The 23,500-nt window shown below is 36.9% G+C and overlaps 1 long non-coding RNA gene across 1 annotated transcript in view; it reads left to right on the top strand.

Moving 5' to 3' along the window:
• Nucleotides 1–23,500, top strand: part of LOC122355232 — a 94,195-nt gene that overhangs the window by 26,783 nt on the left and 43,912 nt on the right. Inside the window, exon 2 of the long non-coding RNA XR_006252196.1 lies at nucleotides 14,817–14,963. This is a non-coding gene — a long non-coding RNA (uncharacterized LOC122355232). The remainder of the gene's footprint in view (nucleotides 1–14,816; nucleotides 14,964–23,500) is intronic.

Consider the following 23,500-nt stretch of genomic DNA (forward strand, 5'->3'; position numbering starts at 1 on the left):
TTAAGTACATTATATCACATTTTAAAATAATTGTAATCAGACTGCAGTTGTTTTTTTTTTTAAATGCACGATTATTGAATTCACAACATAGCAAAAAAATATTAACAATTTATCAATTCCCAAACTCCAACTCCCTAATTCTTATTTTTTCACCTTTTAAATTTGGGAAGCTTTCAAAAAAAATTTTTTTTTCAAATTCTTTTGTCTTTCAATTCACGTTATTTCCTATTTATATGTAATTCTCAAACAGTTTTTTGTCATAAAATTTGGATTCAGTAACAGACAAGTCTTTGTACCTAGTACTGCTTCAGATGCTGCATTTCTGCGTGTGCATAAAAATAATATTAATTTATGATTAATTCATGGTCCTTGCGGAATCTTGGGTCTGGATCCAGAAGGCGGTGTGCTAATTGGTGACCTCTGGTTTAGCTGGTCAGCCTAACTCGACTATAAAAAACGTCTGGTTTCTCATAAATCCTCATCTATGATTCTTGTTCACAGCTGTAGCATATTCTAACATGAGATCCACTATGAAGATTTTATCATAAATGACACTGTAAATGAGCTCCCAAAATTAACTACACATAGAAGTGGCCGTATTTCACGTGTTCGACTTCACAATGAAACCTTCTGACGTTTTTCCAATTTAAAAGCGGCAGAGAATCACTTCAAATAAAGTACAGAGACAGTAAGTACCTTTCATTAAATCAGGGACTTTAAGCTTGAAGAATCTCAGACTCTCCGAAATGCATTTCTGAGTTAATAAGTCCGTCTTGGTAAAAGTTATGACGTCGTCTGATATGATCAACCATGAAGTACATTACAAAGGTAATGTGAGTGCAGGAACGGGCTCTCTGAGCAGAGTGTATATTTTCATTATCAAAAACATTGAGCCATTTATCCCAGGAAGTCAGAATAATCATTAATAGGCCGGAATTTATGATGCCAGATCCTCAACTAATGTGAAAGACTCCAGGTGTTACTAATAGCTGTGAGGAAATGTGTGCCGGGTCTACGGCTAAAACGGAGGTAATAGAGGCGCTCTTAATCTCCGCAGATGAAGAGCCATTTCACTGACACGTTGATTGGATTTTGAGGACCTTAACCTGAGGACTACGGGAAAGCATGTTTAAATGGCGATGAATGGGGTGACTTTTAAAGTCATGTGGGTTTTTGCACTTAAACCTGCTTTAAAATTATTTAGTGTTGTCGTGGCCTAGCAGTTGAGCTTTTTTCCCGGTCCCATCCAAAGGGTGGCATTTTTGGTTTTTATTGAATTGACTGGCTTTTGGAAACGATTCAGTAAGTCGCTGTTTCATTCCTAAATGAATCCTTGTTTTTTGAGAAATCAGTGACGTTCAATGCGATCTCATTCATACTATACCGTGTAGAACATGTTTTATAATGTATGTGGTTTCAGACTCACTTTTACTCTTTCTAGACCAAACTGTAAATTTTCTGGAATGGTTCAGTGATTCACTCACAAAGATGCTTATTTTTGAAAGAATCGTGAATGATTCATTTCCCTTTTAAAGGAAATCAAAAGTTTTTAGTTTTTTTTTGTTCCTGAATGAAACTATGTTGTTGAAAGAATCAAATAAGCTTCGTCAATAATTTACCAGTTCACTTGTTTCACTTGTTTTGTCTTAAAAAAAAGTTTTTAATTCTATTAAGAACTAATTCTGTTGTGGAAATGATTCAGTGATTCACTTACAAAGACATTGACCTCGTTTCGTTCCTAAATGCTTTTTTTTTTTCGATTCTCGAATGATTAATTTGACTCGTAAAGGAAGTCTGAACTTTTCTTTCACTTCTTAAATGAAATAGTTTTTGAAAGAATGTTTTTTTCGGGAATGATTCACTGATTCGCTTGTTTCACTTATAGTCTTTTTTAAAAAAGTATTTAGGATTCTGTAGTGGGAATGATTCACTTAAAAATTAAGTAAATTAATTCATGTTTTTGAACAAATCAGTTCAGTCTCATGAAAGATTTAATGAGTTCACTCATTAAAGAAGCCACTTGCAATCCATTGGATGGCATTTATTTCTGTACAAGGTCTTGTTCAGTTGGAAAAATTCATTTGCAATAGAAATCATATCTAAAGAAGTATTGGCAAAAATCCATTTAACCAAGTGATTGTATTGAGTTGCATTGGAATACTTAAATGGCTACTTCACTTAAAAATGAAAACTGAACTGCTTTAAATTCTCCTCTTAAGTTTCGCAGAAAACAACAGCATTTGGGTTTGGACTGACATGAGGGTGAGTAAATAATGAGGATTTCTATTTCTCTTTAAGTATGAGATACGACTGTAAAGCACCAACCGTGCCTCGAAAACAACTGAAACCACCGGCAAGCTTAATGACCCAACAACAAAGGCCTTGAATATTAGGATGAGGCGGACGGTTCTCCTGTGCACCTGTGGCTGGAGAAGCATCACGAGTCGTAATCAGACCTTCTCTGTGAGGAAAGTCACGGGGACAGTTTTGGAAAGCTTGAACTAGATGAAAGGGAACACAGCGGTTCAGGATCAAACGCCTGGGCTCTAGTCTCTGCCTGTGTTTGTACTAGGAATGCATATATACTGCATAGCATTTAGATCTGGAGCCTTTGTAGAGTTGGAGGCCACAGACGCGACTCTTATTATGCACTAGTGCAGCAACAAACCTGCCCCTTCTTCCGTCCGCCTCTAATCCTCAAAGGCGAAGCTGAGACCAAAGGCAAATTCAAATAAAAACAGACACAGCACAGAGGCGTACAGCAGCATGCATTGTTTGTGTTCATAATACATTAAATGCCGTGCCTGTATAGATGAAGGAGCTGTGGGTAATTGATCTGAATGAATTTCTCTTTAATGAGTGCATGAAGCAGGAGAAAATGCTACATTTTAAAGGGAAAATTACACACACGCTCGCACACACACACACACACACAAATATATATATATTTGTTAGGATATAGATTTTGTTGGGAAGTTATTTATTTACGTATTATTTTTCATCCACATTTCCGTTAAAAAATGTTTACATGTGAAAATGATTTTTGGGGAAAGAATGAATATGGAAAAATGTGTACTTATAAGTATTTTGGCTGAAAAACACAATGCTGCTTGACAAATTTCGCTAAGCATGTATACAAGAATAATTGCAGATTGTGCGAAGGGTCCATAAAGTACAGCTTGGTGGTTTAATCATGGCCGGTATCATTCTGTCCATGTATACCATGCAAAGTGTGTCTGACAGGGAGCATTAGGTGTCTATGCAGGTGTCTTCTGAATAGACGGCAGATTCACAGCTCGCTGGAGAGCAAATGAGGCCCACCTTCATCGAATCACCGCTAGCATAAGCACCTGACGCAACTTTTTTCTTCTTTTTTTCCCCAAATGCTCTGTCGTTCCAGATCTCAGTTTCCTGTCATCTTCCGGCGAGAGTGTCTGCGGAGGCAACAATGGAGGGTTTCTGTACTTGTGCGGCGTTAAAGATGCCCCGTCGCCACAGGAAGTCGAGCGTAGCTGGCGGCTGAAATAAATGATGCCGCGGCTTACCTGTCGGGAAGAGTGATTCGGCGCGTCGGACTGTTGCATTCGGCGCGGTGACAGGCAGGCCCATCATGCTCTAGTAATGGGGTCAAACAGGAAGACGGGGATTTGATGCCCGGTGAGGCCACAGGGCTACGCCCTCGTTGAACAGCGAGAACGGCCCGATGGAGTCAGCCTGACCTGTTTATTACCGTGTTTTTCTGCTTCGCTGCAATCCAGTAATGATCGTCACACTGTTTGATTGACAGTAGCTCTCTCCTCTCGCTCGCTCGCCGGATCCAGCTTGAAAGTGGTTGATGGTGGACGAATTGTGCCTGTTGACCCATCGCCGTGCCCCGCCAAGGGTTCAATTTACCTCCCCTGACAGGCAAATGATAAGTTGCGGCCCCACGCGTTCAGAACCCTACCTCACGCTCAGGAAAACACGCTGCCGTCGGAGCCAGAGCCCATTCCACGGCCTTTAATTAGCCTGGCAGTTTTACTTCACTGAGCAAGTTCAAAAAGCTAATGATGTTTACATACATGATCTACAAGTCTAAACAACATGCCTGTTTTCAATTAAGTGCCTTGAACATCCATATTTACACCTTGAGAAAGCGAAATGGAAATCAAGATCATAAATATTGGACTCTTATTCTGGAGCCATTTTCAGTTTAGTGCTGGTAGGGTCAAAACACATGAGAACACTAAAAATGGAAGATATGGATTTATTTATTTATTGTATTGAAACGTGGAATTTTTTATTAATTTGAAGAATATTTTTTTAATGTCCAAAAAAAAAAAAAAAAAAAAAAAAAAATATATATATATATATATATATATATATATATATATATATATATATATATATATATATATATATAATTTAATTTTTTTTTCCTGAAGCAAATAATTGCATTGCAAAATAATGTGAAAGTTTAGTTTTAAAAAATGTACGTTGCAAAGCAGCTATACAGGAAATTGCGTTTCTACAATATGTGTGTATATAGATATATTGTAGAAACTTAATGTATTTAACTAATGCCAAAATGGAGTAATCCTGTATTGTTGTCTGAGGGCTGGCGTTCTCTGAGGGGGTTGACATCATCTCTTCTCAGGTGTCCGGTCATCTCAGATCATTTAAGGGTTGGATCCAGCCAGAAGCTTGTTAAATTCCTAGTAACCACAGGATGTTAATCCCGTGGCAGAAACAGAGAAACAAACAGAGACATAATTAGCGTAGCTGCTGTTCCATCCAAGCAAAAGCTATTTGTTCAAACCCAAGCTGACTAATAATAACGTGCGTTTAATCAGATATAACTGCGGTGCAAATATTATGAGATGCCGTATGTGAATGCTTGGCTAAAGAGATGTGTCTTTAGTCTAGTTTTAAACAGAGAGAGTGTGTCTCCAGAGTTTGGAGGCAAAATGTGAAAAGGCACTACCTTTAGTGGATTTGCTATCTGAGGTACTACTAAAGTGATTTGTGACCTTGAGGACCGGGTTGGACTGTAGCTTGGTAGAAGACTAGTAAGGTATGCAGGAGGCGAGTAATGATATTTCGTAATTGATACGGAACTTAATAGGTAGCCAGTGCAGAGACTGTAAAATTGGGGTTATATGATCATATTTTCTTGACCTGGTAAGGACTCTAAAAGCGGCATTTTGGACTATTTGTAGCTTGTTTAGTGAAGATGAGGAACATCCAGCTAGCACTGCACTACAATAGTCCAGTCTTCCTCAGAAACATGTTTCGTAGCTTGGCAGGATGGAAGAATACTGTTTTTGTAACGTGGGAAATATGTTTTTGCTGTCTAATATAACACCCAGATTTTTGACTGTAGAGGAAGTAACAGTACATCTGTCTAGTTGCAAATTCAAGAGATTCTGTGTGCTGTTTTTTGATCCATTAAGTAATATCTCTGTATTTTCTGAATTTAATATTAGAAAATGATTGGTCATCCAATATTTAATATCTTTAAACACATTTTGTTAGTTTAGATAATGTAGAGATTTCATCTGGTCTTGTTGGAATATATAGCTGAGCTCTAATATATGATATGCTCTGCTCTAGCAGCTTTTAAAGCCCGACTATGGTTATATCTATATCTAAACCATTTTTTTAGGTTTGAGGTTGATTTTTTTAAATATTATCTGTCACTTTTCTTTAGTTGCGTCCAAATGCATCCTTGCTGAATAAAAGTATTCCTTTCTTTCCGAATAAAATCTAATAGTTGTACTAACCCCACTTTTAGCATGTATTCTAAAAACCAAATATTTACGTTTTTTTACAGCCATTTTTCATTTGCGCTGCCGTAAATAATGAAAGGGCTTTTTTAGGCTAGTAACAGTTCGCGTTCGACTTGACATAACTTTTTATTTCACAATGCTACAGAATGGCTGCTGCGAAATAAGATTTTTCAGTGCTACAATATATCAGTTTAAAAGGAACACAGCAGCAGTCTTGTATTTGGCAAGAATTATGGTAAACCATAATGGTTTAAGGGGTAATTCACCAAGAACTGCACAGAAGTCCAACGCATTACATTTCCAGATGGACGTCTAATAGTGTATTTAGGTTTTTTTTTTCTTTCCCGGGGAAGTTGATGGGACCTTGGTCATAACTCATACTGCATAGTCATTAGGAAAGAAATTCAACAACCCTGTGAGTGTGTGTCGCCCTGAGAGTTTGAGTTCCAGGCTTCACATTGTTCTCAGCGAGCACTTTATTATTAAGGTTACCTTGTGCTTTCCTGCAAATGAGATTGACAAATATGGGTCAGGCAGCTTTATTCATTCAGGAAGAGTGAAAAGCTTTTTGCAGTATGAAAGGTAATATGTTCTTAACAGTAATGGCCACAGATGCTCCTGAACAAAACCTCAATGAATCAAGCAGCTGGTCAAGAAGTTATTAAATTAAAGAGTCTGCTATGTAAACGTGACTTTAAAACCTTAATGATTTACATAAACCGTGTCAAGTTATTTGCCATGTGTAGAAATGAGGTGAAATGAAGTGCTTTGTTTTTAATTCGTATAGGAAGGAATGTTCAAAATAAAATATACAGTTAAAAATACAGTTATGCATTCAAATAATACAATAATAAAGTAATGTAATATAGTAAAATAATATAATATAATAATATATAATAAATAATAATATAATAATAATAATAATAAAAAAAAATATATATATATATATATATATATATATATATATATATAAATGTGAAATATTCAGCTGCATAAGAAATAAACAAAATTAAACAAAGCATATATATATATATATATATAAAATACAACTTCATTAATATATGAAGTTGTATACAATAAAAAGTCAATGAAATGAAATGACATATTCAAATGCACTGCATATGGCAAGATTTAAAAAACACATCCAATTCGATGCGGTTGCTGTCTTTTGGAGCTCACTCCGTATCTATGAGTATCATATAGAGTTATGGTTATAAATGGCTCTTTGGAAAACGACACGGCCGGGGAAAAACCACCAGATCCAAAGGAAGATCACAGCGTTCTCTCTTTCTTAGATCAAAAAAGATGTCCAACATGCTGAGTTACTTTTTCTTAAAAGAAATGCCTTGGGCAAGTTTTTCTTTAAGGATCCAAAACAGACAGATGTTTCAGAATAAAATGGCCTCAGTAGCAGCTTTGCATCACCAAGTTCAGTCGTTCCACAAACTCGCAAACACACGCAACCACCTGCGCAATCTTACACCTCCGTTTCAATTACGAGAGCGGGTGATTAGCAGCTGTCTGACAGGAAGCACTCGGCCAGATCTCTGTGGCTGTGAACGGATGGTGGTGATAGCTGTGGCACTGGATGTGTGCTAACTTGCAGAGACACAGATGCTTGGGCCTTAAATAGTATTATATGCTAATTAATCCGTCCAGTGGCTCTCGCTGTCAGTCACACTGCTGGCACAGCGAGCCTTCGTTAGCGGCGTGCCAAACTGTCTTTTGAGTTTTCACTTCTTCTAATATTGTATTTAGGTCTCAGTGTGAACTACATTTTATTGTGTGTTGCAACTGGAAATGAGTACAACAAGGTAGGTTATGGAATTAGAAGTGAGTCACCCTGAATTTGCAATAATAACTAGCTGGCGTGTACATAATTTTGCTTATTGGTGCTATTTTGCTTACTAGTACTTACCAAATAGAAGAAAATATGGATTCAAAATTTTAATTTGGGTTTAATCTACTTTATTTTGTGTTCTAAAAAGATAACTTTTTTTGATTTTGGGTTGCTAGGATGTTGCTATGCAGATGCTTAAAAGTGTTCAATGTGATTAGCATGTTGCTATGTGGTTATATAATAGTATGTCTGAATGTTTAGATGCTGTATGGCTACTAAGGTGTTGCTAAGTTGGTTAGGGTCTTCTGGGTGGCTGCTATGCAGCTTTAAAAGTCGTATGCTTGCTAGGATTGTGCTACGTGGGTGTTCTGCGTGGTTGCCAAGGTGTTACTATGGGGTTACCAACGGGTTCAGCATATTTAGATGTTACTATGTTGTTGATAGGCTATTTCTAAGTGGGTCAGGGTGTTCTGGATGGTTACCAGGTTGTCTGTGCAATTATTTGTTAGGGTGTTTTAGGTGGTTGCTAGGGTATTGCTATGCAGTTACTATAGTATCATGTTTAGGACATTGCTGTAGTGTTACTAGGGTGTTCTGGGTGGTTGCTAGGGTGTTGCTATGAAGTAACTAAAATATTATGAATGTTTGTGACACTGTTGTATGGTTACTAGGGCGTTGCTAAGTAGGTTAAGGTGCTCTGGGTAGTTCCTTAGTGGCTAAAGTCAAAAGAATCAAAATGTAATACTTTTAAATAAATACTAAATAAATGCAAAAACTATATGATTATTCTGTTTAGTTGTTGCTTATTTACTATGTTTAAAAATCTATTAAAAATATTTAATTACAGTTGTATCTGATGGTGGATAATATCTGGAAAGCACATGTTCAGTCAGCCGCAAGCGTTCTCAGAAGCTGCCAAAGGAGAGTTTAGCTCCTCCGTCCAAAGGTAATGTAGAAAAGGAAGTCAGCAAATCCTTCTCTCTGTGTTTGACTGTTCCCTAATACCTACACAATAACCCCGTGGGGTATACTCGGGCACAAAGTTGTTTTGCTTGTAAAAAAGCAAAGCGGTCCCCGAGGGCTCCTCATCGCACAAACGCCTGTCTGCCGCCCCGCGGGAACAACTCCCAATCATCAGGGGTCTCAAACACGACAGCCAATCACGGCCACCCTATTTTTACACCCCGCCTCTTGTTTTCATACGGTGTGGGGTCAAGAGACAACTGCTGGGGGATCTTCTGAGATGTCTTTTCGGTCTGACTTGAGTATGTTTAGATCAGTGTTTTAGAAATACAGTAGAAAATAAGGTGCAAAAATAGACATTGTTTTCAAACTTGGTTTTTCAGATGTTTCTCCTAAAAGTTCTTCTTCAGCATAGCAAGAAATATTTTATTTCAAATTCACTCAATACAGGAATTATTTATTTGTTTATTTATTTATTTTTGGTGCCGTTTATGCACCTTAAAACTTTTTTTGCTGAGAAATTCTCAGTGAATTTCCCCAGTAACTAAAAGGAATCTAAAAAAAAAAAAAACAATTACATTTTGAAGAAGAACGACCCCAATAGCACGTTATAATATTATTATAAAATGCAGAATAATAATGATTTATTAACAACAAAATTGTGTTTTGCAATGCACTTTGTGTTAAAAGTTAATTCGGATTAATATTGTTGTATCACCTAAAATGTTCAGATTATTTCGAACATTGTTGTGTGGTTTCTAGGGTGTTGCTAAGTGCATTTGGGTATTCTGTGATTAGCAATAATCTCTTTGATATGTTAAAAACAATCCATGAAAAGTATCTTCTATAGGGAAACTCTTTGCAGAGTTTGTCATAAGCGTCACATTCAGTGCATTCTCATTAAACTGCACTAAAATATGAACTATGTATTGTAATAGACAGCATGACCATAAACCTCCCACAGTGTTGACACCAAGTCAAAGAACTTTGCTATGTATCTGTATCTGTCTCAGCTATAACACTAAATACCTCTCTACCTTCCCTCTTTCTCTCTCTCTCTCTCTCTCTCCCTCCTTTCTCATGGTTTAGCTGCTGGACTATATCGCCACTTCATCACCCTTTCTGGCAGATGAGAACGCAGAGTTATTAATAATTTTGTCTGTGTGCTACAGATGTTCCACAAATGAACAGGGCTGCGTTGAGTTCTCATGACACCGGGGCGCCTCAGGTGCTGAGCGCAGACCCAGATCTGTCTCCCTCCCCCTCCAGCGCTGTCTCACCCCTCTGGAAATGAATGAAACAGGAAGAGCTGAGGTGAGGACAGGAAAACAGACACGCCCACACATCCTCGTCTCCTGAATGATTGAGAAAAAGATGGATTGGGGGTGAGGGCAGGATAGAGTTGTGCGGTTGACCACATCCTTCCTCTCTGTCCCTTCAGGTTTTCAAAATCTTCCTAACATTCATCCTTTAAATAATCCCGTGTAGCTGCATTTGCATTTATGCAACATTTGTAAAATCGACTGTATTTGAGGAAAACGTTTTTGCATTCTTGGCATTTTCTGGGAACCGAACCCATGACCCAGCTTGCATTATGCTAGTATAGGTTCATTAGAAAAAAAGTGGATATTTAAGTAAATATACATTTACGAATAATAGTGTTAAAGATTTTGCTTATTATGGAAAAGTAAATAAATCGATCAAATCAATCAAGTCAATAGGGAACTTTGATCTTGATTTTATGTGAAAATAAATAAATAGTAAAATGCATGTTTTAAAATACCTTTAATTTTAAAATGTTACATTTTTTAAGTTTTATGAAGCTAATAATAAGAAAAGTGTAAGTCAATGGGGAGTTTAAATACATTTTATTGACGTGAAATAAAAAATAACTTTAACATAAATGCATATATTTTATTTTAGAAAAAGGTTATATGTTAAAAATATTTATAAAGTAATATCAAAGTTTAATTAATTAACAGAATAATATAATATTATTATTATTAATAATTTCATAAAGATTTTATTTCAAAATGTCAGTAGTAAACTTTAAATGTAATCTTAATTTATGTAAAGTGAAATAATCTGAAATATATATATGTGTGTGTGTGTGTGTGTGTGTGTGTAGGCAAAACAAAACTATTTTAGTTAAAAAGATTTTTCATCATAGTGGAAATTACATTAGAAACTGTTGTCAAACACACTCAAGAATAATAAATGAAGCAAACATCTATCTCAAAGAGTAGTGAAAGGCCATGGTGAAAGATGAGAGGGATGGAGAAACAGAGTCGGAGAGAAAGCGCTAACTAGTCAGAGTAAGAAAAGCATTGAAAGACATAAAATATGACTTTTCCATGAGGGGTGTGTGTATGTGTGGGAATTCAGGCCCAGCTGTGGCACACATGACTGAAGAGACTCTTATCCCAGGCCTCATGTTTCACAATGACCTCCACTTCCGTTCTGCCCCTCGCTGCCCCGCTCAGTCCTGCGCCAAGCTGTAGCCGCTGTAAAAAAAAAAAAAAAAAAAAAAAGCCTTTCTGAGAGCAGCAGACCCATGAAGAGGTGCTGGTGTGTCAAACATCTGTTTTATCCATTACTGTGAGACTGCAGCCCTGCAGAGTACAGAAGACACAGAGAAGCATCCATAAATCTTTGGCCTCTGGTGGAAACATATTTTCCACACACTCCTCCTCCCTCGTTCTCTCGCTAACACTCTGCCTTCATCCCACATCCCTCCATACACGAGTCTAAAGGGCCGTTCACACATGCAGCGATCTGCGGCGGCGAAACAACCAAAAGCCATTGATTTTTAACAGGAGGTGGTGATTTTTAGTGGCATAAGTGATAGGGATGGTTTATGATGTGCCCATGTGCGAAAAAGTTGAGAAACTTTAAGTAACATCATAAATATTTCATTAATTCAGTATTTTGAAGTTTATTGCAAAACCATAAAATATATATGCAGTATATATCATATTGAAAATGTATGTCTAGAATTAATTGGCAGATTGAATTACATAATTCTGAATACTTTCATGGTTAAAGTAATTAGCAATGCTCTTCGTTCACAATCTTACAATTTCAATTAGAATTTTATTAATTATATTATTGAAGCTGAAATCACTCTGACTTTTATTAAAGCCTATGCGCTATATCATCTTTTTATAAAACAGAGAAAGAAAATTCTTTTGCTACACATTAGAAATGAATTTTTTGTCTGTCAGTTTTATAATCCAATAACGTCTTTTTTTTTTAAGAAATGTATATTTTTATTCAGCAAGGATGCATTTAAACTGATCAAAAGTGACAGAAAAACCTTTTGAGATTTCAGCTTTACAATAACAGGATATAGTTGAATTTTAAAACGTGTTTAAATAGAATGCAGTTATTTTTCATTGTAATAATATCTCACAGGTTTTTACTGCATTTTGAGTCTAATAATTACAGGCTCGGTGAGTATAAGAGACTCTTTTAACATTTAAAAAGCAATTAAAATAATAACTAATGGAATACACCTAGCATCACAATCGTGTACTTATTAACAGAATAAAATAAGACCAGAAAAGAAAGTAAACAGTGATTTTAAATTGTTAAGGACAGGTGTTTAGAAGTTCAGTGAGATGAAATGTTACCTTATATATGGGTAATTTCTTTTATTTTATCATCTCTATCCTCAGACAGTCTCCTGGGCCTTATTTCTAGTTTAATAGAATAAATGATGCATTTTTATGGACGCTCTGTCTCTTTTTTAATTTGATGTTATTGTAAGACGGTTGAAGACATCAGGCTGAAACCCATGTTTGCATTGATATAAAGCTCTTAATTGTTTTTAGAGCATCAAATGAGTTTTCTGGCATTCTCTTTTATCTGTCAGTGTAGACAGTAATATATTGAAGGCATAGGGATATGAAAGACAGGCCAAATAAAGGACACAACGTCCAAGGTTTGTTGAATATTTCATAATAACTAGATAATTCATTTACAAAAAGACATTCATTTTCCTCCTGTATAATGGCGCGCTCATCTAAAATGGAGAGCGTGAGCTCAAACTTTTGAAAAATTCAAATATTTGCATCAATTTTTAAAAGGGGTTTATATCTAATGAATTTAGATTTAATTTGGCATGGCATAAAATCCATTTGTACCGCTTTTAATTAAGAATGCAGTCCATGCAATTAGAATTATGGGTAGAGCCTTCATCAGCGGGTCCTGGGAGAACCGCAGTCGAAAAAATTATGTTAATGCTTTATGCTGAAAACACTTCGAATGGAGGGCAGCTTTTTTCCCCATCTCTTGCAGACAATGAGGTGCAGCCGACAGCTTCCTTCTTTCCGAATGCCACGTTTCAAGCGTGTTTATTCTTTTGTTTACAACAAGCCTGCATGCGGAACATATGTCTGACGTGTGTATGGACCCGGCTTTGTGTGTGATGTTAATGTGTGTTTAAGTGTTGTTTTACAAAATGCAGTGACACTGAGGCTGAGTGCTGTGTTATTTATAAAGGGCTGAGCAACTCGTCAAGGCCTTGGCTCTCTTCATCTTGGAGGAGGAATAATGAATCTTTAAGCCCAGAGAGAGAGAAAGCACTGCAGTTTGCACCATGCTGTGAGAGCCATTATTACACATAATTCTAAATAGTGCAGCCCATTTTAGCTATAATGAAGTTTCAGAGAGAACTTCAGTCAAGGTAAGTTCCATATCGCATGACATGCGATTTAAAACCTTCATGTATTTGGTCTTTCATGTTCTTAATGCAGCAATTAAAAAAATACTAATTTGTGTAAATGTATTTTACATCTCATTTTTAGTCTGCTTCATTGGTACATAAAATCCAATAAAATGTTGCAACATGAACAGATTTTGAAACACAAACAGCAATTGAATTTTTTTTATGTTATCATAGTGATATCACAGTGTAGACCAAGCGGGGATATATAATAGACAACGCTGTTGATATTGTATACTTATTTGTAAAAAAAAAAAAAAAGTATATATATATATATATATATATATATATATAATTAAGCACTTATCTGGTATCGGCTTTCTGCATTCAACCGATTCGTTCCTATTCATGAACGAAACACTTAAATGATTCATTTGTTCTAACTGATTCGTATAGGAACCGTTAATCACTACTGCGTGGTTCTTGAAGTTTGAGTCTAATTATGTTTTTTGTTGAGCAAAAATGGAAGAAGTAACGGGCAATATCGCATCAGAAATGTATGTAAACTTCTTGTTTATTAAAGCGCACGTGTAATCTCAGAATTGTGGATTTCGTTTTGAATATGGGATATTTGGAAGGACAGGACGGCGCTCGTTGCTTTATTATCCAGTGAAAATGACCACATTTTCCCTCTCAGCTTTACCTTCTTTCACAGTTTGATACTAATTAATTTTTACAGATACTTTAAAAAGACCTTGCATATAAACCTTAAGCGTAACTGACTGACTTTGAGTCTTTTCATCTAACGAAAACGCTGTTTATGAATGCACATGAACTGACGGTGGACTTCAGACCTCCAAACAAACTTTGACATCAAGCACAAGTTCAATTTGCCTTCGTGCATGCTGATACGAACTGCAAATGAATCGATTTAAATGCTTTCAGCACATTCCCAGTACTTCAAAGCAAGACAAGAGGAAATAATGCAAATAGACTGAATTATGAAACCGTTCGACCTTCAGCCTATATAAAATATAAGGCACTTGTTGTTTCTCTATATTCAAATAATTCATATACATGAATTATTTGATCTGATATTTAAGGTTTCCGTTCATCTTCACAGCACAAATTCATGTTCTTGCTAAATGTCTGGACTTTGATAATGTAAGGACACTTGCTGTCTATCGGAGGGTCAGTTTTTACGGGTTTGGAACGACATGAGGGTGGGTAACATTTTTGGGTGAACTAACCCTTCAAAAGGTTATGTTCATCATTAACTTTGTAGACCTTCCTGTGTAGATCTTCCATACTCCTGTATCATGGTGAAACCAGACTTCCTTGTTTCCAAGTTAAGTCTCGATGGCTTTTTATTGCACTTCCAAGACGGAAGTTGGAAATGCTGTCTTTCCAAGTGCAATTCTTGCATTATTGCTCTGAAAATGTGACTCTTTTGATTGAAACAGAACTACACCTGGATGAAGTTCCTTTTCCATCATGTGAAAGTGATCTCTACAGTAGAGTGGCCTAATCCTCGCAGCATGACAACATCCCATTTTCCTTTCATTTCTCTGCGCTGTAGGTGGCTTCCAACTTTTGAGTCATGGCTTTAATGGGAATGGCATCTGGCTGGATCTCCGCTCCCTCCCGAACGCCCACGCCGAACCGACGTGCAGGAACACTCTTCCTATTTCCATTAAAGTTCATTTAACCTCTACGCACACATACGGTGAGTTTAAAACCACAGTATTCACTCCCTTAAACACACACTGATGTTTCTCAGAAGTGGAGAGCTTCTCGGTGTGTTTGGGGGGCTTGAGCGAATATACAGGTTTGCTCTGGGAAACATGGTTTTCATTGGCAGCACTTGAGAAATAAATAAGCGGAAACCCAAACGAGTCCAGTGAATATGCATTAAAAAGTAATGTGAGTGCCCTCTTGTGCATTCTGTGGGGAAATTAGCTCCAGGGTTTAATATGAAGTCAGAGTACTAGAGTATTACTAGACCATTATCAAGACATTCTCAACACTCACTCTGTCATTTCCTACGAGACTAATTTGTCTCTTTAAAATGGGTTGCATAAAAGTGTACATTGTGCAGGTTGGATTATTAAATGGATGCAGAGAGAATGAATTGTCTGATTGTTAGAAGTTCTTATAAAGTAATATAACGCAATGTTACGTCAACTTAAACACGTCTGGAAAAATTATACTGCGATCACACAGGAAATATTAGTCAGCTATTAAACTTTTAAGGTGATGTGTAATATTTTCAATGTTAAAATATGTTCTCTTATAATTCACAGAGACAGCTATGAACTATTTGGAACTATTTCTCCCCAAAAAGTTTAAAAACAGTCTTTAAATCCCCCTCGCATAGCAACAGTAGTTATTATATATTGCCTATGCATGCATCCAAATAATCTGTTTATTATTTGGGATCGGTGGATCAATCAGACTAAAATATAAACTCCTCTTTGAGCGAACTTGATTAGAATTAAATTTGACTGGATTAAAAGAAGAACTGTAGACACTTCAATTTGACTATTTCATCAATTAGGTGTAAAAGTACCTTGCTTTACATCTTACGCATGTGTGTGTATGCTTATCTAGCTACATTTCACATCTTGCAGAATTTCTTAAATATATTCCAAAATGCGACATATGTCAGCTTTCATTTTAGATGTGACATCAAGTCAAAGATGGCACCTTAGGGTTGCACGCAGAGTTCCTAGTTTCCAAGTTGAGGCTCGCTGGCTTTATTGCACTTCCAAGAATTAAGTTGGAAAGGCCATCTTTCCAAGCTTAGATGTTGCATTCTGGTGCATTACCCGATGTCATTAAAGTCATCTCATATGGCAAAAATGACACTTACTTGATTCTTGCAAAAATGTATACATGCAGAACTTTAAAAATCGGAAATCTGACTGGATTCATTCGGGTTTATGTACGTTAGCGCATGTGAATGGTGTGAGTTTGAGGTGGCGCTATCTGTCTGTCTAACCAGTGCCAGATATGGGAGTAAGAAAACAATTCTGTTAATCAACTATATATAGTGTTAGCCCGTTTAAAGTCAGACAAATTTAACAAATGTGGCCAAAAAACAAATAGCATGATTTGGCAACATTGTATAACCAGAAGTTAGCAGCTGTTTTGTAGTATCTGGACTGATAACCAAAGTGCATTATTCCAATCTTTAAATCCGTCTCTCTGGTTCTATATGATAAATGTCAACAAAGGATTACAGATTCAAAGCCCGTCTGGGTGAAGGAGACTTCAGAAGCGACGCTTTCCCCAAGAGAGTGCTAATACTCCACAGACAAATGTACAAGATTTACTGCGCGTGAGCATCTAACACAATTTCTCTGCTTTTCTCATTTGGATCCAATTGACACGTTCCTTTTACTCTAATGAAATGCGTTCAGTTTCTTTTACTGTACGAAATGACCTCACGCAAAGAAAAGATTTCATTCGTTTGAGTGTGTACGTATGTGTGTGGCTGTTTCAGAGTAATTGTTGTGGCATTGCGCTGTGGGAGAAGAGCCACATATTGATTGTGGATTGTACAAATAGTTCATTTTATCGGGCCTGACTGTCCCCATTCTTCTACATGCTAAATAATGAATAAGCCCATCCGTCAATGTTTCAAGGTATTTATTGCGGTTTCGCTTTAGCTTATATAAACCAGCGGAGGCTTTAGTTTAAAACCGCTGGGAAAATTGCTGCGAGTATCCCATGAAGCTCTGGCAGGGTGTCCAACGAATAGCCCAGTTCATCATTTTTGCCTGAATTCTTTGATTTAATTCACTTAGTATTTATATTCATATGTAATATTTAAGCCAGCGGAGGCCTGCAAAATACATTTAGTCTTGAGTAACAGTTAAAAGTGTTTCCAGGTGAAAAAACACTAGGATGTAATGGTACGGATTGAAACTGAGGTCCAGCATTGTACAGCACACAATATATTATAAGCGCTTATATTATTTTTGCAATATTAATGCATAAATATATCGCACGCTTTATGGGCCAGGTTCTTACATTTCTTGGCATCTGTAGTTCCAAAGAAATCTATTTGGCAGAATAAATATTGATTCTGATGATTCAATAGTATATTTCGTATCATTTGCCTGGTCTAATTTAAACAAATTACCATGCAACCTTTAGTGCAACCTTTAGTGCAATATATTGTACGTATACTACAATCATATTATGCAATTTCGACTGTTTTGGTCAGTCAGCTGGTGTATCTGTATTCAGCATTAGGGAAATTGTGCTTGAACAGTCTGTAAACTACCGATGCACTACAGTCCATCAAGAGATTCATTATTTATTCGAACTTCTCCACTGCTTAATGTACCTGAAAAATATAGTCTTGGATCACTGTTTGAGCACTAAATAATTTGGTTGATCAATATTTCTGGTAATATGACATAGAATAACGTGCGGTCAAGGGCTTGAATATTTCATCAGATACGGTTGGAGAAAATTTTCAATAGATGTTTTAAAAGTAATCTCCATGCACTTATGAGTAAAAATGCTTTTACTCCACATAGCCCATTAACGCGAGTGAATTATGGATTTTTTTTTTCCTAGATTCTGAACATTAGGCTGTGAGCGTAACCAAGTAGAAATGATATTACATATATTATACAGCGGTACACAGAGAATTAATGGATGCGTGTCCCACCTGCAAGATGAGATGGCCAGGGATTTCCCAAGGGATCCTGAGCAGAGTTTTCTCTATTCCTCTGAACTTGTGTTAGAATGTAAAGGTTCAACAAAAAATAGAAATGATGTCATTATTTTACCCTCACCTTAAAATGATAGGCCTTTGAGAATTAATATTGCCAACATTTTAAAGAAACTCCCTTTAATAAAAGCTTATGCAGTTCTTTCAAAGTACACTCATGTAGACCAACCCTAAAAGTACCTGATCATTGTGGGGACTGGATTATTAACCCCTCTGACTTTCAGAACGCTAGTATTATTTCTGCATCGGTGGAAGTCCAGTGGGCCGAGATCCGGACAGGATTACGCTCTTGTAAATTTCTTCTTGATCTCACGATACTGGTTAGGATTTTTAAATTTTGCATATGGAAAAGATTTAGGCTGTGCTTTTAGTCAGTCTCTTGTGGCTGCGTACAAATAACTTCCAAATCTTGACTCATCAGATTTTTAACCAGCACCTTAAACACTTCAGCAGGCAAGGACCTTGTTTGTGGCATTCATTATAAAAATTCTGAATTATTACTATGCACTTTTAGTTGAACAGCAAAACTTTGACAGGAAATGACAAATAACTCGAATCTAACTGAATAGTCAGTTTTGTATTGTTTAAATTTGATATGCAGATGTTTCGGTGCAATTGCGAATTAAATGGCTCGGAGGGAGAACAATATTGCTTGTAAAATAGCCCAATGCCCTATAAAACAAACACAATTACTTCCAGGCCTGAACACACAAATCTCAGGAATCCCAAAGCAATACTTTGCCCTGTAATGTTTTTGTAGAGATATATGAACTTGAGTTAGTTTTTACCTGACTTTTTATAAATATCCTAAAGAAAAGAAGCTTCTTGGGCACTTGTGATTTCATCACAGTCATTTACTGTATATCCACAATAAAAAAAACTAGCAATTATGTCTAGCATGGTAAAACGCATCAGAAATGTGAACATGAATTATGCGTCAAAGTATGATTAAATTAAGCATCCCTAATTCATCAAATTAGGGATGCACCAAAATTTTGGCCGCCATTACGCATTATTTGGACTGATTCTGTTGCATGGAAATGAATAAAAATAATCTAATGCTATTATTAATATTAAGGTGACACTTTACAATAAGGTTCCATTAGTTAATGTGTTAACTAACATGAACGAGCAGTACATTTATTACAGTATTTATTTATCTGTCTTAATGTAAGTTGATAATACAGCTGTTCAGTGTTAGTTCATATTCATTCAGAGTGCTTTAACTGCTAACAAGCACAGCTCTTGATTTTAATAATGCAACATTAACGAATATGAATAAATTAATTAATAATCAATTTTTCATATTTTGTTCATGTTATAGTAGTTAACTCATGTTAACCCTATTGTAAAGTGTTAACATTATTAATATAGTCTAAATTCTGTCCAGTTTTGTTAGTAAAAGTGCGGTTATTTTCATTTTATTTGTATTTATTTATTTTTGTTTAGTATCATTGAAATTGTATTTAATTAAAACACCTTACAAAATTACTTTTCATTCTACTATATTTGATAAAAGCTGTAAATAATCATTACAAAGCAGTTTCGGTTTTTTGGCCCAGAATTTATCTCTAAATAAAATAGTTGCATTTTCCTGTAAAATCGTGTTGTTTCTACTCTTGTTTTTGATGCGGCGATTTTGTACAATTTAAAAAAAATGGCCTTTAATCGAGAAGCAAAATTGAGAGAAATGTCATGAAACTTCCTCTTTCTGTCTTTGTGCCACCCAACGAGTAACGGCAGAGAATGAAGACTTGTTATTGCCGTCAGTCATTCCGAAGGCGGCCCCCGACCATCAAACTGACAGCGCTGCAAGAGGTGTGAGCCTGAGAAAGAGCTAAATAGAGAGAGGAAGTGTGTTTGGGCTGGAAATACACACACTGGAGTCTCCGTCCTCCTTGGGGAGTCTTCTCATGTAATCTTAGAAATAATTCTATTTGGAATACTTAAAATAAGTAAGGTGAGGCTATGCGGTGGAGGTACCTACTTCTTTCCTAATGAACACATACCTCGCCTTTCTCCGTGTGTCCTTGGACTGTCATCTCCAACCTTTTGAGTCTGTATCTGATTATCCAGGCAGCAATTAATCATAATTAAGCAAGTCGGAGTCTTGGAGCAGTGGAGGCGAGGTGGCAGAGGATCTGGCATACCTCCTGATCAGCTTCCCGTTTTGGCAAGCCGGTACTTCGCTTGGTTCCATGATAAAGCCGGTGGTGGGGGGCAGAAAGGGACATATGTGTGGGGGTGGGTAAAGAGCGGAGGGGGGGATTTGGACAGGCCCGTGGCTAACTCTCGTCCTCCTCACCTCCCTTTCGGTCCCTCTGGACCACTCTGAAGCGTTGGCTATGTTGAGTTCCTGAGCGCTTGAATTCTCTTTGTCTTCCAAGAGGAAGCGGCGTAACAAATGACTCTTAGACCTGCAGGGGTGTATGGATTTGGACAGAATGTACAATCCTTTCCCCAATTTTTTTTCCCCGAGCATGTCTATGAACAGATTTTTGGGACAAAGTCATGCATTGAACCACCAAGCAATCCTCTAGAAATCACAATTACAGAGTGGAAGCTAATTACTAATGTTCATAATTGGGGTTAGGGATTTGAACAATAAGTAAGTATCAAACTTTGAGTGATATGGACATAAACTATACCCACGATTGGCTGGTTTATCGAGGAGAGGTGTGATATTACTTTTCTGTGTGTTTGTAACTATCAGTGTGACAAAAGATCTCTTAAGACTTACGCCGAAGGAGGGATCCAAGCCATATCTAGCAACCAGAATATCACAGAAACTTGAGAGGGACTCGTTTGAGGAAGAAACCACATAACAACATGTTAAAATCATTCAGAATAACTTAACAGCTGCATAAAAATGGCCTGGCAACCAGCTTTTTGGCAGCAAGCTTTGCATACTGACCCTGCACATGTGGTACTGCAAATGTGAAATTAATATTTATTTTGAGATTACATTTGCATGTGTTTGGAAAACAGTGTTGTTATTGTTTCTAAAATTGTTACAATTCTTTTTAGTAGTTAAAATCATATCTATAATGACAAAAAGATGTACATTTACATATAATAATAATTTGAAAAACTGCAATATACAAAACTAAAACATACATAAATGCTTTAAACATTTACATATAGAATTATAAAATAACACATATTACAAATACCTCAACTAAAACTAAAATCAAAACGGAAAAATGGTATGCAAATGACTGAATTATTTGACTGAAACTAAATTCCCAAAATGCTAAATTATCCTCAATCTGGAGAATGAACATGGCAACAAATCTTTTTCCTGTGTATCTCATCACTCATCTGCTGTCTTGTGGCTTTTTTTTGTGATTTCCAGATGGTTTGTATTTTGCTGGTCAAAAGGTTTGGTATCTGAGGCCTGGACTCATGGCCCTCCGATGTATTTAGCTTTTTTTTCTCTTTTTGCAGGCGGTTTATTATTAGAAAGTGCTTTCATTGCATCAGTAGGATGTTGTGCTGTGCGTGTGATGGAGGCAGAACAGAGATTAATTCAGGGGTCAGCCGTATCTGAAGCCCTGCCGGGTAGAGGCTGAAGTCTTGCCAGGCCCTGACAGAGGTCAGTTTTGGTCAGTTCACACTCTGTTTTTCGCCCCTGCCTTCAGCAATGAATTTCGTCACGCCTTTCCAATTGCAATGTTTTCAGAAAATTCCCATCCATTCTCTTGACCAGGGTGTGACTTATGGGGGGTTTAGGGGGTCTGACCTCCCTAATTAAAGCTTGAACCTTCCCAAAGCAGACAAAACAAAGAATGTGGGGCATTTTAAATGTACATATATTTTTCTAAATAATTCACTGATAGCTTGACAAGGCCTGGTTACTGCAAACTGCCGCTGTATGGCAAGAGCTGCTTATAAGAATCGCCTTTTGGAACTGTATGTGAGTACATTTTTTTAGCTTTCAAATGTTTGTTTAAGCACAAGTGATAGATTAACAATGTGTTTTCTTCAAAAAAAAAAAAAAAAAAAAAAAAAAAAAAAAAAAAAACATTTTAATTTTTAGTTATTAATAACAGTAGACCTTTTCTCATAAGGTTTTAGATTTAAATTTATTATTGTTTATTGTTTATTAATTTATACATTTACATTGCACAAATACATGTTTTGGAAGGTTGTCAGGGTGTTGCTATGCTGTTTCTATAGTGTTCAGAATTTTCTGCATGTCGCTAAAGTTAAGCAGGTTAGGGTTGTCTGGAAGGGTGCTGAATGTTTATCACATTGTTCGGTGGTTGCTAAGGTGTTCCTAAGTGGATTTGGGTGTTCTGAAAGGTTTCCAGTGTGTTGCTATGTGGGTCCTTAAGTGTTCTGAATGTTTAATATGTTGTTGTGTGGATGCTAGGGTGTTTCTAATTGAGTTACGGTGTTCTGGTTGGTTGCCAGGTTGTACTATGTGGGTCCTTAAGTGTTTCTAAATGCTTAATACGTTACTAGGATGTTGCTGAGTAGGTCAGAGTGTTCTAGGAGGTTGCCAAGGAGTTGCTATGTAGCTTTTTAATGGTTATGCTGTTGCTAGGGTATTATGTGTGGTTATGGCTTAGTTGCTTACTTGCCTAAGGCAAAAGAGTCTGTCCTCTCCTCTGTGATATTCTAGTCTCCTTCAGGTTTGGGTTGCTCTAATGCGAATGCCTGCCTTTGCAAACAACACTAAATATTAATAATAATAGTAATAGGACAAAAAACAGTCCGTTATTATCAGAAGGTTATGAAATTTCACAGTTTGACTGTCTGGAAGTGGATCAGTTCATCCATCAGCGTGTAATCTTACATAAAAAGCATTGCATAACCGCCGCCGTTTGTCTGTCATTACTAATTGTCTGCCGTGACTTTGTTGGTTATAAAGACACGAGAGATTATGTTGTGTTATCTCTAGCACTGCCTCTCTGACAGATCGCCGGGCTCCTCACTTGATTTTCACGGCCTATTCTCATTCGACGTGTCTTTTTTTCTGGTTCTCTGTCACGGCTCCTGATGGTTTCCGCCTACAGGGATGGTTTCACCACATCATCGCCCGGGTTGGATTGTCCTCTGACTAACCTGACCGCAGGACGACTTTGTTCTTACAAAGAGGACACCAAATTAACACCGAGCTGTTTCACAGCCCGCGCCTCTGATCTTAATGAGGGATGACCTGGAGAAATATAACATAATTATCCTGATTATTACAATCTTTTTAGCCAGAGAATATAAAAGGCTCATTATTGTTCTTTTTGAATTGTTCATTACGATTATTTTCAAGCCTGCAGCCGTTTTGGGCCAAAAGTGGTGAGGAGAGACAGAAGAGGAAGAGAGAAAAAAACCATCTTTGATTGGTTAATACCCAGCAGTAGGGTGATCTTAGAGAACTTGAGCCCAGAACTGCAGCCTTCTCTCTTTCACCCGATCCTAATTCTGTCTGTATGAATATCCCCCGGCTTTCTTGAGTCATTTCTCTTATATATTCGGTCTTGATTAGGGACGCTGATCTGTTGGAGGTTCCTGTC

This window comes from Puntigrus tetrazona, chromosome 12, assembly GCF_018831695.1.
Source record: "Puntigrus tetrazona isolate hp1 chromosome 12, ASM1883169v1, whole genome shotgun sequence".
Lineage (NCBI taxonomy): Eukaryota > Metazoa > Chordata > Actinopteri > Cypriniformes > Cyprinidae > Puntigrus > Puntigrus tetrazona.